This window comes from Stegostoma tigrinum, chromosome 3 (assembly GCF_030684315.1).
Source record: "Stegostoma tigrinum isolate sSteTig4 chromosome 3, sSteTig4.hap1, whole genome shotgun sequence".
NCBI classification, from domain to species: Eukaryota; Metazoa; Chordata; class Chondrichthyes; order Orectolobiformes; family Stegostomatidae; genus Stegostoma; species Stegostoma tigrinum.
In genome coordinates this window covers 29,725,452-29,742,718 of record NC_081356.1, presented here as the reverse complement: position 1 = coordinate 29,742,718, position 17,267 = coordinate 29,725,452, and the positions used below count along the sequence as shown (strand labels likewise).

The 17,267-nt window shown below is 42.6% G+C and overlaps 1 protein-coding gene across 3 annotated transcripts in view; it reads left to right on the top strand.

The window, feature by feature from the left end:
- Positions 1 to 787: 787 nt before the first annotated feature.
- The window catches only part of LOC125451278 (coronin-2A-like), a 164,361-nt gene continuing 147,881 nt past the window's right edge, over positions 788 to 17,267 (top strand). For all 3 annotated transcript variants that reach the window (XM_048528236.2, XM_048528237.2, XM_048528233.2), the window contains exon 1: positions 788 to 1,247. The gene's annotated coding sequence lies outside the window, so the exon portion shown is untranslated. The remainder of the gene's footprint in view (positions 1,248 to 17,267) is intronic.

The window sequence follows — 17,267 nt, the reverse complement described above, 5'->3', positions numbered from 1 at the left end:
CCATTACCTCAACATCAACTAATCGCAGTCTTGAATAAATGGAAATACTCAGCCTTTCTGTTGGGGATAAAATTCTGAAGATTCACATTTCTTCTCATATGTGTGCTAAATGCCTGACCTTTTAATCTGACTTTATGCTCTATACACCCCAAGTAGTGGAAAACCAGCCATACCCTGTCAACTCCTTGAAGTATTTTAACCAATAAAATAATTTACTTTTGAATACAAGTTTTTAAAAAGATTTAATCAGTCCAGGGCAGTGCGTTACATCTTCACAACGTCATTCTCCCTTTGAGCCCATTTCTGTCAGACACAAATGCTCGATGTCAGTTTTTCTTTGCGGTCATCCCTTTTCTCCTGTCCTGGCCTGGCACATACACAGATTGTGAAGAATCTGCTAAAATTCAAGCCCAGGGCGCCCGGTGGGATTATCGGCGAGATTTTCGCTGAGGGTGGGAGGACCTGTTTCTGGGCTGCACGATTCCCCCCAATATGTTGCGAGTTTGGAAGTAATTTGCACATCACTGTAGGTACAGAGGAGGGTTGGGAAAGGTCTAGGAGGAGGGAGAGGGTTTGCTTCAATAACAAAAGGGATGATGGTGCAAGGTTGAATTCTTAATTCCTAAAGGCACGCTTTCTGTAGGATGTTATTTTGCGTGGAGAGAGTTAGATGCACAGAAAGAAAACACATTTAAAAAAGGGGGGGGCACTGATGCGGGAAATCGCCGCACCCTGTTACGTGTGTGAATACTGCAGCGGCTGTATATATGTGTGCCTGTGTGTGTGTTGAGAGAGAGACTCCGCCTTGGTAAATCTCATTGCTTTCAACTCTAGTCTGCACAAAGGGAGGAGGATCATTTTTATCTGCTACCCTCTCAGTCCCGGTTGCAGAGTTGAGTGTCCTCCTCTCCTCTGGGTGCCTGTTCTCCCTTTAAATCTCTCTCTCTCTTTCCTTAAACCAACCCCCCACCTCTGCTTATTCCTCCCACTCCCCCCCCCCCCAAATCTTCTGTCTCTCTACCCCTGCTTCTGGTCCTGTCTGGCACTGACGGCATGTTTTATGAACGAACATTGGACCTCGAGAGAAGCTCAGGGCTTTAAAGTCACCACTGGGAAGCTGCTGGCGAAGGAACGGGCACGATATTTTTGAACGGGAACAAAAGGGGGAGAGAGCGAGAGAGAGGGAACCGGAGCTGGTGCCAAGTTTGTTACCTGGCTGTGCCTGAACCTGAGGGAGTGCCTGCAAGGTAAGAAACACAGAGAGGAAAAAAAACATGGCCATGCAGTGTAAACAGAGACTTAAATACTTCACCTGTCCTCCTGTCTATCAGTTACCTTTTACATAAGCATTTTTTAAAAAAAGCGTAAGATCGCTTATGACTGGCTGAAAGACTATCTCTATTCTGTTGGCGCATTAAAGTAAACGAATGTTTCATCTCCCACACCTTGCTGCACTTTGATCGGAATAGCAACGTTAATAAATGAAAGAGCCGAAGAAGGCACCTGTTCAATGAAAACCAGCCCCTCACTTCCTTCAGCCCCTTGGAGTAAGGGCACGTCTCTGAAAAAAAATCCTGAACCCACAAGGCGCCTGGCTCCCACCCCCCAAAAGACTTTATTTCGACCAAAAAACGACAATGTGTAATTCCTTTCGGTTTGATTAGTGTACGCTTTTTGTATTGTGCCTGCTATTTCTCCGAGATGAACGTTGCTTTTTTTTTAACAAAAAGAACTGGTGTTGTTTCCATTATTTGGCCATGTTTCCTAAACTCAGTTTTGCCCTCTCCTGGAACTACTGGAGTGTGACACCTGCATGTGCTGTTTCAGTAAGGTCAGAAATCAGCCGACACCAGGTTGGAGTCCAACAGGCTTATTTGGAAACACAGGGTTTCTGAGCCTCACTCCTTCCTCAGGTGTTAAATTTGACATTCCTGTTTCAATGAGTTTTAAGCGTCCAAACTCTTGTTCCTCCAGTTGAGAACATTTTTTCCCTCACTGGGTACATAACCGGCAGGCAGCAGTGATCCCTCCCTGCAACCCTGTAGCCCTAGCCTCTGGCTCCTAAGTATCAGGCTTCCTTCACATCGTAGCAACTGCTCACATCCTGCTCCATAGTCCCTTCTCTTCATTGGTGACCCTCCATTATACTATGCACTCCTCATGCTCGAGAATTCTCTTTTAAGGAGTACTTAAAACCTGCCTTTTTGATCAAACATTACGCTCTCTATCTCCTTAAGTAGCTGGCTTGTCAAATTTTGTCTTTGCACATTCCTGTGAAACATCTGGGAATGTTTTCACTATTCTCAAGGCACCATATAAATCTAAGTTGTTGCACGTAGTGAGATGGAGTGAGTTAAAATAAGTCCTATGAAAGAGAGAGTTTGTTCAGTGTGAAAACAAATCCTTCGGTCCCACTTGTCCATGCTGACCAGATATCCTAGAGTACTCCAGTGCTATTTGCCAGCATTTGGCTCATCTCCCTCTTAAACCCTTCACATTCATGTATCCATCCAGATGCCTTTTAAATGTTGAAGTTCTAACAGGATCCTCTACTTCCTCTGGCAGCTCATCCTATACATGCACCACCCTCTGTGTGAAAAAGTTGCCCCATAGGTTCTTTTTAAATCTTTCCCTCTCACCTTGAAACCACTAGTTTTGGACATCCCTACCCTGGGGAACAGACCCTGATTATTCACCATATCCACACCCCCCCCCCCCTCCTGATTTTATAAATCACTATAAGGTCACCCTTAGCCTCTGAAGCTCTGGGGAAATAGTCCCAGTCTATTCACCCTCTCCCTATAGCTCAAACCCTCCAACTCGGCGCCATCCTTGTAAATCTTTTCTGCACATTTTCAAGTTCAGCAGCATTTTTTTAACAATTCATTTAACCTCTCTGTAGTTGCCCTTGAGAAGATGGTGCTTAGGTGACTTCTGGAACTGCTGCATTCCACCTTTTCTAAAGGAGGGAGACCAGAATTGAATGATATCTGTAATAGTCGATGATAGAATGGGATGTAATATAAACTTGTGGTTTGCGTCCAAGAGAAGGTAGTGTGGAAAGAAGTTAGTGTAACAGACTGTTTTCATAACAGTAAATATGTTATAATGAAGTTAGTGCTCTATTGGCAGCAATCTTTGATAGATATTGAAATTACTGTAACAAACCACACAGTAGTTTCAGATATGCATCCAGATGGTGATGGCAATGAGTTCAGGAGGTTAAAAATTGTCATGGTTTATAGCCCTTGTGAGTAACCAGACATGCCTACAGGAAGTGTGTGCATTGGGATGCTTTGGGGCTTAGTTGTGTTGCAGTCACACTTGTGTGGCCAGCGGGCCGGTGCTGCGACTGAGACCGGAGGCGTGAAGCGTGACACCCCACCCATCAGTCCCTCTCTCTCACACACACACAGACACACACACACACACACACACATTCACTCACTGTGGAGCTGAGGACTAGTAAAGAGTTGGAAATTCAAGAATACCAGCCAGGAAATTTTTATTAAAAGTGAGTGGGTGCAGCAGATTTCATCACCAGGGCCCTGGACCTAAGTGTTTTCCCTTTATATCAATGGGAGAGTGCCCAACAACACCCAGAGCTTAAATTCAAACCATTTTATTAGTTGTTACGCAAACCTAAATTTCCGTTGGCAAATCATCTAAAATATAAAAGTCAACCATTTCTCCTGCAGTAGAAACCCCAAAGGACTCTGCTGCATGTTCCTTTATCCAGTTTCAAAGAAGGTTAATATAATGTGATTCCAGTTTTATTGTAATAGAAGCAAAAACGACCCTTCGCCCAAGAGGGTGTCTCCCCTTGCAGCAGTTTTATCAGTTTGAAAGATGACATTTTCAGTGATTCTGCACACCCTGTCATACTGCTCTTGGAATGCCAGCTCCTATTGTGTGCTCAATTCCTTGGAACAGGACTTGGATGATTGAACATCAGTTTCACAGGTTAGCAGAGAATCTGAGTGTAGGGAGGGGGCATTAATTTCAGTTTGATGTAAAAATAGGTTCCAGAATTGAAACTATAGCGCACATCAGTTCCTGTCTTCCATCTTAGTCAAAGTTAAACATTATGACATTTATTGAGAATAAACGCTTCAAAGCTATGCATTAGTTTTAGACAGTATCCATCAAGAAGCCTCAATTTACAAACTCTCAATTTTGGTTTCAATTCACTCTATGTCCTCCCTGATCTCTTTCACCTCCTCCAGTCTTCCAACTCCCCAACATATCTGCTCTCCTCCAGTTCTGTTCCTCTGTTCAACCCTGATTTTAATTGCTGCACCGTAGGCAGCTGCATGCATTCTGTTAAGGCTTTAAGCTCCTCACGTCCCTCCCTACGCTTCTGTCTGTCTTTTCTCCTTTTTTAAGTAACCCCTAAAATTTACCTCTTTGATCAAGCTTTAGGCTGTTTGTCCTCCTAGCTCCTTATGCGACATGTCTCACATTTTGTTTGATTAATGACCCTGTGAAGTGCCTTGGGATATTTTGAAAAACATTCTTGCATGGGAAAAGGGCAAAGCCAGCATTTTTTTCCCCCAACTTCAAATGCCCTTGAAAGGAATGACTTGCCAGACTATTTCAGAGGGCAGTTAAGAGTTAACTGTATTATTTTGGTTCTAGAGACAAACATATATTTCCTTTCCTAACAACAATTGGTGATGCTTTCACATTTAGCATTATTGAGACAAGTTTTCAATTCCAGATTCATTAACTTTATTTAAATTCTACCAGCCAGTGCAATGGGTTTTCAACCCATTTCACCAAAGCGTTAGCTTTGCCCTCTAGACTTGTAGTCCAGGGATATGATTATGATGCCATCTGCTTTCGCTGCCCATTTAATTACTTCAAAAGGTACTAATTAAATGCAGGTTGCTGCTGAAACCAGAGTAAAAGTCTCTTTTCAAACAGAAGAGTACTATATTGCCATTTGTTGTTGTTGTGTATTGTTTAATGTATTTAAAACATGAGAATTTAAAAAATTACACTGCTGTTTATAATCTGTACAATGAGGTCAACTTCTCATAGCTGCTGGTCAGATCTACAGTCAACTGCAGTTAGCTATTTCAGGAATTGGAGCTGTCGCAGAGCTCCCAAGGGATGCAGTGATGACTTTTAATCAACTGTCTGTCCTGTGGGTGGAAATAATTATCATATTTTACTTAATGCATACTACTGAAGCTATTGTGCTAAAGATCATTTGGATGTCTTTGAACTGTTAATATATGGATGACAGAAATGGGCAAAATAAGAAGATGGAAAGTTCGCCTCATGTCTGGGTCTGTTGTGGATTAATTGCTAGAGAGACTGCTTGCTATGATTAGTCAGTAAAACTGTTATCATATCATGTGGTATTCAAGATGATAGGAGGCAAACAAGCTGGGTCTTGACCTTTTATCTTTGAGCAGTGTCTGTGGATGGGAGTCTGTACTCAGACAGTAATGTAATATTTCAACTTGCAAAGTAAGCTTTAAGGACTCCGATGAGCAGAACTGCTCATGTTGTAATCCATGAAATACAATTGCACTTCTTTTTACTTTCCAATGTATTTTCATGTCTTTGAGTCAAAAGTATTTGTGCCTTGATGTGTGTCTGTCTTCCATCTCCCTTTGTTTTTACTGGGAGCCAAATGCGTGTTGTCCACATTGTAGATCTACTTTACCTCAGCATTTCTGCACAGACCTTTGGCTATTCATTGGATGTGAGCAATCATCCAGCAGTTCTTCTGCATTCCTAATTGCCCTTGAGAAGGTGGCACTGAGTTGCTTTCTTGAGTAGCTGCAGTCTACATGATGAGGGGTGGATGTTCCAGGATTACACTCAGCAACAGTGTGGCAATACGCTGTACTTCCTGTAGTATTTCCCAGATGATCACTGCTGGTATCTTGTGATATTTGCAGTCTGTACCAGTGTGTAGTACTGGGATAGTATAATGCCACAATGTAGGACGCAGTATACAAGAAGAAATATTGGGTGCTTATGATAGAAGGGTGAACACAATTGCGGGTGACTAATAAACTGGAAAAATAATCAGATTGGCAGTAATAGACTGGATGAGGATTCATGGAATATTTTGGGATGGCTTTTTAGAATAGCACAATAGCACTGCTGCCTCAGTGTCAGGGTTCTGGGTTTGATTCCACCCTCTGGCAACTATCAGTGTGGAGTTTGCATTCTGCCTGTGTTCATGAGGGTTTCCTCCCACAGTCCAAAGATGCGCAGGTTAGGTGGATTGGCCATGCTAGGTTGCCTGTAGTGTGCAGGAGGGATGGGGTAGTGGGGTGAGTCTGAGTGGGATGGTTGGCGTAGACTCCAGTGGGCTTAATGACCTGCCTCCATGCTGTAAGGATTCTACGATGCTCACATACTTTTGACCCAGCCAAAGAGCAGTTTATTTTCTAAGCACCCTGTTCAGAGATGTTTTTATGCATTGCTGGAGCAGGTAGGAACTCAACACTGGCCTTCTGATCCAGAGATAGGGACATTACCACCAAACCACAGGGGCCCCAGACAGCCTATCATATTAGAGTGAACACACAACACTGTGGATGCTGGAAATCTGAAACAAAACTGGAAGATACTGAACAAACAGAAGGTCTGGCAGCATCTGTAGAGAGAACATTTTGAGTCCAGTAATGTTGCATTAGAATTGAGGATAGCTGGGAATGGGTTTGTGCTGATGACAGTGAGAGGGGAGCGAGTAGAGTACATGGAGACAGAGCCCAGAGAGAGAGACATAGGCAAACAAAGAGCTGAAGATAAGCAAAGAAAGAGATCTAAATGCTCAATAGGGTGCTAATGAAAAGTATGAATAGTTGAAAATGGGTTGAAAAATGTCCACGATTGTGAAATGCTGACTGAGTGTGTTTTTGGCTATCTCGCTGAATCTTTGCTGTGGTATTCCCTCAGCACTGCTGAATGCTCGCACAGACTTGATCAGTCTTTTGTTCTTATCAAATTTAGTTGAGCCTCTTTTGGCTTGCTTCTTGGCCAAAGCAAACATTACTTTTGTGCCATGGTAGATAAACTCAATAGTTTCTTTCTTCGTTTTGTGTTCCACCATGAGTCTAAGAAGTCCAATGAAATCATTTTAATTATTTGATTTATTGTCATATGTACCTAAGTACAGTGAAAAGCTTTGCTTGCGAGCAGTACAAGCAATTCGGAGTAAGCAGGGACATACAGATCATAGGGTGAAAAAAAATAAATTGGACAGAGGCATACAGGTTACATTGCACAAGGCATCCGCTAGGCAAGATCAACATTAACAAGACTGACATTTGAAGTTAGAGAGCCCCTTCATCAGTTTAATAACGGCAGGGAAGAAGCTATTCTTGAACCTGCTCGTATGTGCGTTCAAGCTTCTATAATCTGCCTGACGGAGGACATTGTAGGAGAGCGTTACCGGGATGGGAGGGGTCTTCGATGCTGGCAGCCTTTCTGTGGCAACGGGCTATGTAAATGGAGTCCGTGGATGGACGGTTGGCTTCCATGATGGTCTGTGCTGTGCACACCACCTTCTGTAGCTTCTTATAGTCCTGGGAAGAGCAGTTGCCATACCAGGTCAGTATGCTTTTAATGGTGCATCTGTAAAAGTTGGTGAGAGACCTTTTATGGACATGCCAAATTTCCTGACCCCCTGAGGAAGAAGAGCCGTTGTTGTGCCTTCTTGACTGTTGCATCCACGTGGTGCATCCAGGACAGGTAGTCGGTTATCATCACTCCTAGGAACTTGATGCTCTCCACCTTCTCAATCTCAGCTCTGCTGATGTAGATTGGGATGTGTCCTCCCTCCTTCTTTCTGAAATCAATGATCAGTTCTTTAGTTTTTCCAACATTGAGAGAGGTTGTTCTTAACAAAGGTTTTTTTCTGGACACGTATTTCCTCGGAAGGTAATCAAACTAAATCGAACGTCCTAAGGAAGTTGTAGCTGTGATATGCATGCAGTTTTAAAAGTGAAGTTGATTAATAGCAAACAGTATAGACATTTCATCTGTCTTAGGTGTTATATTTTCAATATAATGTACCATTCCAGTACATCTGGCAGTTATTCCATGGCTAGGCCATGAAGTCTCAACTCTGGCTATAACTGCTACTTCGGCCATGATATTTGGTCTGATAGATACTGCCTCGCCACTGATAACAAGCTTAAATTTAATAGGCTGTCAATTGAATCAAATGAGTTCAGTGAATACCAGGATGCTGCGATCACCAATTTCCCCTATAATTACCTTTGTTGTCTTTTTTGAATGAGATGGCTATAAGTTTTTAACACCCGTAGTCTTCTCCCATTCCTTTTACCCTCTCACTGTGTGCTTCCTGTGGATTCAGTATTTGATCTTAGGGAAATGCTGTGTCTTAAGAAGTCTTGCCTCCATAAATTCTAATCAGGTATTTTGTATGGTCCGTTTCTGACCTTGAGTATGCAAAGAATTCTATCCTTTTCCATTTCTTAATGTGCTGATTAATATTACTAAGCTGTTTTAAATCGATCTGCATTATCACAATATTATTTGTAATTTGCTGTTCCTTAAGCTTACCTTCTTCTATTCACAAATGGTTTATATTTAATTGCTGCAGAGTTTGCAGCTATGTGCGGCTCTCCCTTTATTTGCCAGTCCCTTAACTGTATTTCTGTGTGACCGTGTTAAATTCTTTTACAAAGCCTTAACTTGAATTATTGGAAGTTCTGTAGTGATTTACTGCTGGCCAAGTTTTTAAAAATCAATTTATTTATCTTTGTTACTATGTTTCTGTTAGGTTTATTGGATTTCCCTACCTTTGTAAATGCCAAAATTGTGCCTGCCTGCTTCCTCTTAAGATTTCCCACTTTCTACAACCAGTGTTGGAGTTTTCCTGGTACTTTCCTGCCTTAAATGGCCTAAAACACCAAGTGCATTAATCTTGCACTTTCTAGGTAAAATTATCTGCCTAAATTGTAGCTTAACTACCAGTCCTTTTTAAATCTTGAATTTTACTTGACTCTCTTGTGCTAGAATCTTTTTGATAGATTTCTTTAAATTTACTTGTTTTCAGCTTGAGAAGTATTTACTTTTGTAAATAAATTCAGAGGCCTTTGTGACTCTGTTGCACTGGCCTAAATTTCTTTTCTGCTCTTTCATCATTATTTGCAGCTGCACCTTGTCAATGTCTATGACAGTTCTTTGTGAGGTCTGTGTTTCACTTCTTTGCTTTCGCTTTCTGACCTTTTCCCTTAGTCATCTCAAACATTACCTGCTGGAGTCTCCTCTTACTGTCCACAGCGTCTCCTTGGCTCAGACCTTTTTCTAAGGTATTTTCTAAGTATGGCTTGCTTTTCTGTGTTTTTTTTTAACTGCCTAGCCACGCTCTTAACCCAATACTTCTTACAAGCTTCTATGTAAAGTTTTGGATTTGGATTGAATTTGCTTGGCTTGTGTTTTTTTTTTGCTACTTGCGCAGATGGCATTTGTTTTTCAACTGCTGACTGACTGTGTGTCATCCTAAAATAATTAAATTCACTGGTTTGAGATTTTTCCCTTCTGGTTCTTGTGGTTTGCTTGCGGTGAGAGTCAGATTGGCAGCACTGTAACCATGTTCTGTTCCCCAGATGACCACTGCTGGCACATGTATGGTTTGACGCCTTTACTAATATGTGGAAAGGACTGCTTTGAAGTAGTTTGCTTCCACCAATTCTCCTTTGTCACAGGCCTATCTAGTGACTAATAGATAACCTCTTTCAGAATATCTACACAAGAGTCTATTTTAAATAACAACATGCGTTCCACAATAGCAGAACAAGTAACTGCTTTTTTTATTAGGCTTAATTATTAGGATCTTTGGCAACTGGTTGAGATATGTCCTCTTTCTTCAGAACCTTCGGTGGGAGACCTCTTCTTGACCTACAAACCCAGCACGACATGAACATTACGATTTTAAAAAGTGCAGTTTTGGGCGTGAGTGAGTTTCAGTAGGTGAAAGGAATAACTTGCAGTTTTATTGCAAGTTCCACAACGACTGCATAATCCCAAACTATAGCCAGCACTCTTTAATTTCATTTCTAATTCCCTTGCTATACAGCCCAGGTCAGGCCTTAGTTTAGTGCCACCTCTTAAAAATGGCACCTCCGACAGTGTAGCACTCCTCCCACATAGGATGTACGTTTTCCCGCGTGATGTAATATTTGCAAATGATGGTTGCAAGAACTGGAACTTCATAATTTGTGTATTACTGGTGCGGGTCTGATGTTTCCATGGGCCGTAAATCCTTGTGTTGAATTGTACTAATTCGAGCCCATTTTTTAAAGTTTGGTCAGATATCTTGTCTAGAATTTGACATCAGTAAAAATGAAAGCCCTTTCAAAATCATACTTGTATGCTCACAGAAGAACTATTGGGCTGTGAGATTAAACTGCAGTAAATAACCATGTTCCACTCACCCCCTCCCAAGCTGACTAAATTGCATCAGACTTCATGTTATTTTGTTGTCCCCATTTTGTTTCAGCCTAGTACAGTCACTTTAAATGGTTTCATTTGCACTAATGTACATGTTATCTCTGGCCTGACCAAAGAACAGATTCTTTATTGACCTCATGCCTCCAACCGCTCTGTCCAGCCATATGGTCTGTTTTGCCCGTTTTCAATATATTAATAACTCCAAGTGCTTAAAGATAATGTAAAAAGAGATATTAGTGACGAATTGTCACATGGTCAGGGTGAAAGACCCTTTAATGTTGAATTGAATATAGAATTTTATAAAGTTGTATGTTTTAGCCCTTCCAATCTTAATCAAAATTTCAATATCATATTAATAACTTGTAGAAGAATATTCAGTTTTGCATTGAGATAAAAATGTCTAAATTTCTTCACTATTTCTTGTTTGACATTTCGTTAATTTATTAGGGGCGGTTTAAATCATGAAAGTAAAAGCAGCTGCTTGCAATGAGGCTTTTGAAATATAACCCTAAAGCAAGTTTTTCCTGGAAAAAGCAGTCAAATAATGCCAATGCAGGTTCATTGGAGAGGACTGAGGGGCCAACATTTTTTTTCCTCAAGCTAACAAGACTATCCCCATTTGTATATGGTGTGGAAACTTCAGGTGAGAGGCAAATGCAAGGTTTAAATATGGATATTCCAATGTGTTTGTCCAATTTTTGCACTTTGCCAGTCTGCTTCACATAAACAGCATCTTGTCTTTATAATCTCGATTTTCTTCACAGACAAATTGGTTGTATTTGCCCATTAAAATTGTTCATTAGACACTCATGAAGTTAGTAGCTATCATGCAAGTAAGTGCCTTTTTATTAATGTGCTGGATGTTAATTGCTGTCAGCTAGCACTCATGACACTGAAAATGATCACTTCAAAACCTGACTTTTTATATTTGTAACTTTCAGGGGAATTTACAAATGCCATTTTAAACTTTTTTTCTTGCACTTTGTGGTTCTGTGAAAAGGTAGTTAGTTCAGTTCCGTAGATGGCTAGTCTATAATTCAGAATAATGTTAACATCATGGATTCAGTGATAACAAAATAATAAAAAAACAAAAACAGCAATTGCGGGAGAAAGTCATCAGGTCTGGCAGCATCATAGAGTTAATGCTCTGAATCCAGTGACCCTTCTTCAGTTCAGATGCTGTCAGACCTGCTGAGTTTCTCCAGCAATTTCTGTTTCTGTTTGTTTCAGATCCCCAGCATTCGGAGTTTTTTGTTTTTGTTATCGTGAGTTCAGTTCTGCTCTGGCTGATGTAGACCTAGGACTTGCCTCCTCACCCTGTTCCCTGAGAGTGGAAGAAGGCGGCAAACAGCCAAATTGCCAAGAAAAACAGTTCAGGATGAAGCATTAGCCAAGGACCAGGTCCTTTGGCAGAGTGCACATGAAATATAATTCTTGTTCTTCATGATAGTCTTTGTTTTCGTTTCACAATTTCCCATTCTCATTTTACATTGAACTGAGCCTCTCAAAGTCACTACCTTTCTCAGGCATTTATTTTCTAATCCTTTGATCTCATTGCTCCGATGGTGTCCAATTGCTTACCTCCCTCACTCCAGTGTTTATGTCCTGTTGCCCTCACTGAAAGTGGGAGCTGATATTTGTCTTCAAGTTTGCTGCTCTTTTTTTGAACTGAGAGATCCAGGAATGCTCGACTTACTTGCAAACCCTCTTAAGTGCCCTGTTTATTTTGCAAAACTGGCTCTGTTGTAAAGAAGTGATGAGAGTTTGACAGTTGATGATATGAAGATTCTAGTTGCATAATGAGTAGTTGCAACTTCCAATTTGTGTGGTAACCAGTGGGACAGTGCGGAAACTGAAGTTAACCTTGGAGACTGGTTAAAAGATTGGTCAGAGCTCTTACCCTCTCCATAAAGAAAAGCAACAGTGCTGAGATGCTGGTGATTCAGAATAAAAACAAAACACTGCAGAAACCCAGCAGGTCTGGCAGCATCTGTGCTGAGTTAATGTTTCACTTCAAATGTGACTCTTCTTCGGTTCTGAGTTCCAGGCTGATTCAAAGGTACAAGGCTTGAGCAGTATTCTTTTGGTTTCAGAGAAAGGATCCCTATGTGTGAACAGATGTTTAAAATGATTTAGTCCTCTGTCTCAAAAGTTTTGACTGACGCCCCACTCAGCAGCAACTGGAGCTGGAACTAAAAGAGAAATTGCTGCGAAAGCTCAGCAGGTCTGGCAGCATCTGTGGAGGTAAAAAAACAGAGTTAACGTTTTGGGTCCAGGTGATCCTTCAAAGCTGAGCTTTTCCAGTAAATTTGCTTTTGTTCCTGATTTACAACATCCATTGTTCTTTTGGTTTTTTATTTAGCAACTGGAGCAGATTGAGTGAGGAGAGATGTCCGATTTCCGTTAACCTTTTATGTGAAAACTGCCTTCCCCTTGCTCCTAATTGACCAATGTGTCCTCTTGTTCTTGATTCCTGCAATCACTGAGACAAATAGAAAAAAGCCTTTCTTGAACCCCTTTTATCGTTTTAATCATCTCCAGTTGTAAACTTGTGTAAAAAAGAACAATGTTGTCTGGAAATTGTTGTTGGCCATAACAAATCAATGCTTAATGCAATCACGTGGCATTCTCTCTTGTTTGTTATCTTAATGGAGACATTAAGCTGTTTATCTACATTTGTTAGTAGCCTATGAATGTGCTAATGTTTTCTGTCATCGACAAAATGGTGCTTTTGTGTGATGCTTTATCAGAACATGAGGCTCAAGGTCTTGTTTTAGATGCTACTTATCCCTTATCCCTCTTGACACTGCTTAACAATAAGGATTTTAAAATCTTTACTCAGAGAGTGGTAACGCCGTGGAACGCCCTGCCTGCCAATGTAGTTAACGCAGCCACGTTTAAACAGTCCTTGGATAAGCATGTGGATGATGATGGGATAGTGTAGGGGGAGGGGATTAGATTAGTTCACAGGCCGGCGCAACATCGAGGGCCGAAGGGCCTGTTCTGCGCTGTATTTTTCTATGTCCTATTCTTTCAATGTAGTCACCTTCTTAAGCAAAAAAGCTTTTACCTTCTGGAGATAATGGGAACTGCAGATGCTGGAGATTCCAAGATAATAAAATGTGAGGCTGGATGAACACAGCAGGCCAAGCAGCATCTCAGGAGCACAAAAGCTGACGTTTCGGGCCTAGACCCTTCATCAGAGAGGGGGATGGGGGGAGGGAACTGGAATAAATAGGGAGAGAGGGGGAGGCGGACCGAAGATGGAGAGTAAAGAAGATAGGTGGGGAGGTAGGGAGGGGATAGGCCAGTCCAGGGAAGACGGACAGGTCAAGGAGGTGGGATGAGGTTAGTAGGTAGCTGGGGGTAGAGGAGCTCGAACAGTTCATCCACTTCACCAACACCTTCCACCCCAACCTTCAGTTCACCTGGGCCATCTCCAGCACATCCCTCACCTTCCTGGACCTCTCAGTCTCCATCTCAGGCAACCAGCTTGTAACTGATGTCCATTTCAAGCCCACCGACTCCCACAGCTACCTAAAATACACCTCCTCCCACCCACCCTCCTGCAAAAATTCCATCCCCTATTCCCAATTCCTCCGCCTCCGCCGCATCTGCTCCCACGATAAGACATTCCACTCCCGCACATCCCAGATGTCCAAGTTCTTTAAGGACTGCAACTTTCCCCCCACGGTGATCGAGAACGCCCTTGACCGCGTCTCCCGCATTTCCCGCGACACATCCCTCACACCCCGCCCCCGCCACAACCGCCCCAAGAGGATCCCCCTCGTTCTCACACACCACCCTACCAACCTCCGGATACAACGCATTATCCTCCGACACTTCCGCCATTTACAATCCGACCCCACCACCCAAGACATTTTTCCATCCCCTCCCGTGTCTGCTTTCCGGAGAGACCACTCTCTCCGTGACTCCCTTGTTCGCTCCACACTGCCCTCCAACCCCACCACACCCGGCACCTTCCCCTGCAACCGCAGGAAATGCTACACTTGTCCCCACACCTCCTCCCTCACCCCCATCCCAGGCCCCAAGATGACATTCCACATTAAGCAGAGGTTCACCTGCACATCTGCCAATGTGGTATACTGCATCCACTGTACCCGGTGTGGCTTCCTCTACATTGGGGAAACCAAGTGGAGGCTTGGGGACCGCTTTGCAGAACACCTCCGCTCAGTTCGCAGTTCGCAACAAACAACTGCACCTCCCGTCGCAAACCATTTCCACTCCCCCTCCCATTCTCTTGATGACATGTCCATCATGGGCCTCCTGCACTGCCACAATGATGCCACCCGAAGGTTGCAGGAACAGCAACTCATATTCTGCCTGGGAACCCTGCAGCCATATGGTATCAATGTGGACTTCACCAGTTTCAAAATCTCCCCTTCCCCCACTGCATCCCTAAACCAGCCCAGTTCATCCCCTCCCCCCACTGCACCACACAACCAGCCCAGCTCTTCCCCCCCCCCCCCCCCCCCCACCCACTACATCCCAAAACCAGTCCAACCTGTCTCTGCCTCCCTAACTGGTTCTTCCTCTCACCCATCCCTTCCTCCCACCCCAAGCCGCACCCCCAGCTACCTACTAACCTCATCCCACCTCCTTGACCTGTCCGTCTTCCCTGGACTGACCTATCCCCTCCCTACCTCCCCACCTACACTCTCTCCACCTATCTTCTTTACTCTCCATCTTCGGTCCGCCTCCCCCTCTCTCCCTATTTATTTCAGTTCCCTCCCCCCATCCCCCTCTCTGAAGGGTCTAGGCCCGAAACGTCAGCTTTTGTGCTCCTGAGATGCTGCTTGGCCTGCTGTGTTCATCCAGCCTTACATTTTATTATCTTTTTACCTTCTGGAGTTTGGTAGAGTAGGTGATGACTTGATTGAAACGTACGAGATTCCAAGAGATCTTGATAGGATACATATGGAGAGAATGCTTCCTGTTGCAGGAGAATCAAGAAATGGTGTCACTATTTTTAAACGAATGGTCAATTGTTAAAACAGAATCTTTGAAACTCGTGTTAGAAGCAGAGTCTCTCAATACATTTAAGGCAGAGGTGGATCGATTCTTGTTAAGCAAGGTAGGGGTGAAAGGTTATTGGGGATAGGAGGGACTATAGATTAGAGGTTGCAATCATAACAGCCACCACGTTATTGAATGGCACAGCACGCTCCTGATGCCGAATGGCCTTTTCTTGTTCCTTGTTGCTATCCCATGGCACTATTTCTGGAATAATGCAGTCTAGCTGTCTCTAGACCGCTGTGCAATATTTATTCCTCCAACAACATCACAAATATAACATTTTGCAGTTTGTCATATTAAAGTTTGGTGCTTTCTGTGTGGAAATTGTCATCACAACAGTGACTACACTTGCAAAAGGTATTGCACTGGCTGTAGTCATATTGGGATGTCCACAGGTTATGAAAGTGCAGAGTGTTCCGGTGCAGAGGGATTGTGGTGTCCTTGTGCATAACTTGCAGGAAGCTAATATTCAAGGGTAGTGAAGTTTTGGCATTTCTTGCTGAAGGAATAGAGTTTGAAAGTAGAAAAGTGTTACTGTAACTGTACAAGGCATGTCCAGAGTATTGTATACAGTTTGGACCACCTTACTTGAGGAGGGATGCAGTTCCATTGGAGGCAGTTCAGAGGGCATTCATTACAGAGATGAGGGATTTGTCTTCTGAAGAGGGATCAAACAATTTAGGTCAATACTGCCCAGAGCTTAGAAGCATGACATGACATCTAATGAGGTGTGTGAGATGCTAAAAGGGATTGACAAAGTAGATTGTAGGGCAATCTAGAACAAGAGGTCAAAGTTTTAGGATAAGAGGTAGCAGATTGAAAACACAAATGATGAGAAATTACTTTTCTCAACGGGCCAACAAACAGGCCCACCCTAACCCCCAGAGGGTTCTGAGTACATTTTTAAGGAGGAAATAGACAGACTTTTAATTGGTGTTGTTTTGAGGGTTATGGATAGAAAAATGGAGTTGAGGCCAAGGTGAGATCAGCCATGGTTGCATTGAATCATGGAGGGGCTGCATTGCTGCCTACTGCTTCAACTTGTGTTTGTATGCAAGGTGCTATATAAATGTAAGTGTTTCTTTTTATGATCATCTTACCTGCACATTATACTAGATGTCAGTTCACAAGTTCAACATGATCTATCTCGCAGATAAGTACCTAATGAAAGGACCTGGATCCTGTGAAGTTGCTTTCTAAATTCATGGGCATCTGCCAGATGGAAGAAATATGATATTTAGTGATTTGCTCCAGTCGGGAAGATGAACATTCAGATTAAAAATAAACTGAAATACACTTTAACCTTGCTACAGAGTGGAAAGAAAAATCAATTCTTCATAAACAATTTTTGTTTTAAGTGTCAACATCGCTGCTGATCGTAGCTGTCAGGCTGTTTCATGATGGGGAAAAGGAGCAGAACTGGTGACTTTTCAAAAAATGTACTAAAATAAAAATGGAACAGAAAGCAGCACTATGAATTTAAAAAGTGGAGTTCAAGAGTACTTAAGAATAAATTGTTTAAAAGACAGCATTGTTGGCTAGGCTAGTATTCAGTGCCCATCCATAATAGTCCTTGCCAAGTTGGTGGTGAGCTGCTGTTCTTGTTCTGCTGCCTTCCTTCAGGTGTAGAAACACCCATGGGGCTGTATGTTTCAGTACGTTTGACCTCACAATAGTGAAGAATTGATGATCTAGTTCTAAATCATGTCAGTATATGGTTTTGAGGAGAGCTTTCATGTACCGATGTTTCCATTGCATCTGCTGCCCTTGTGCTCTAGGTG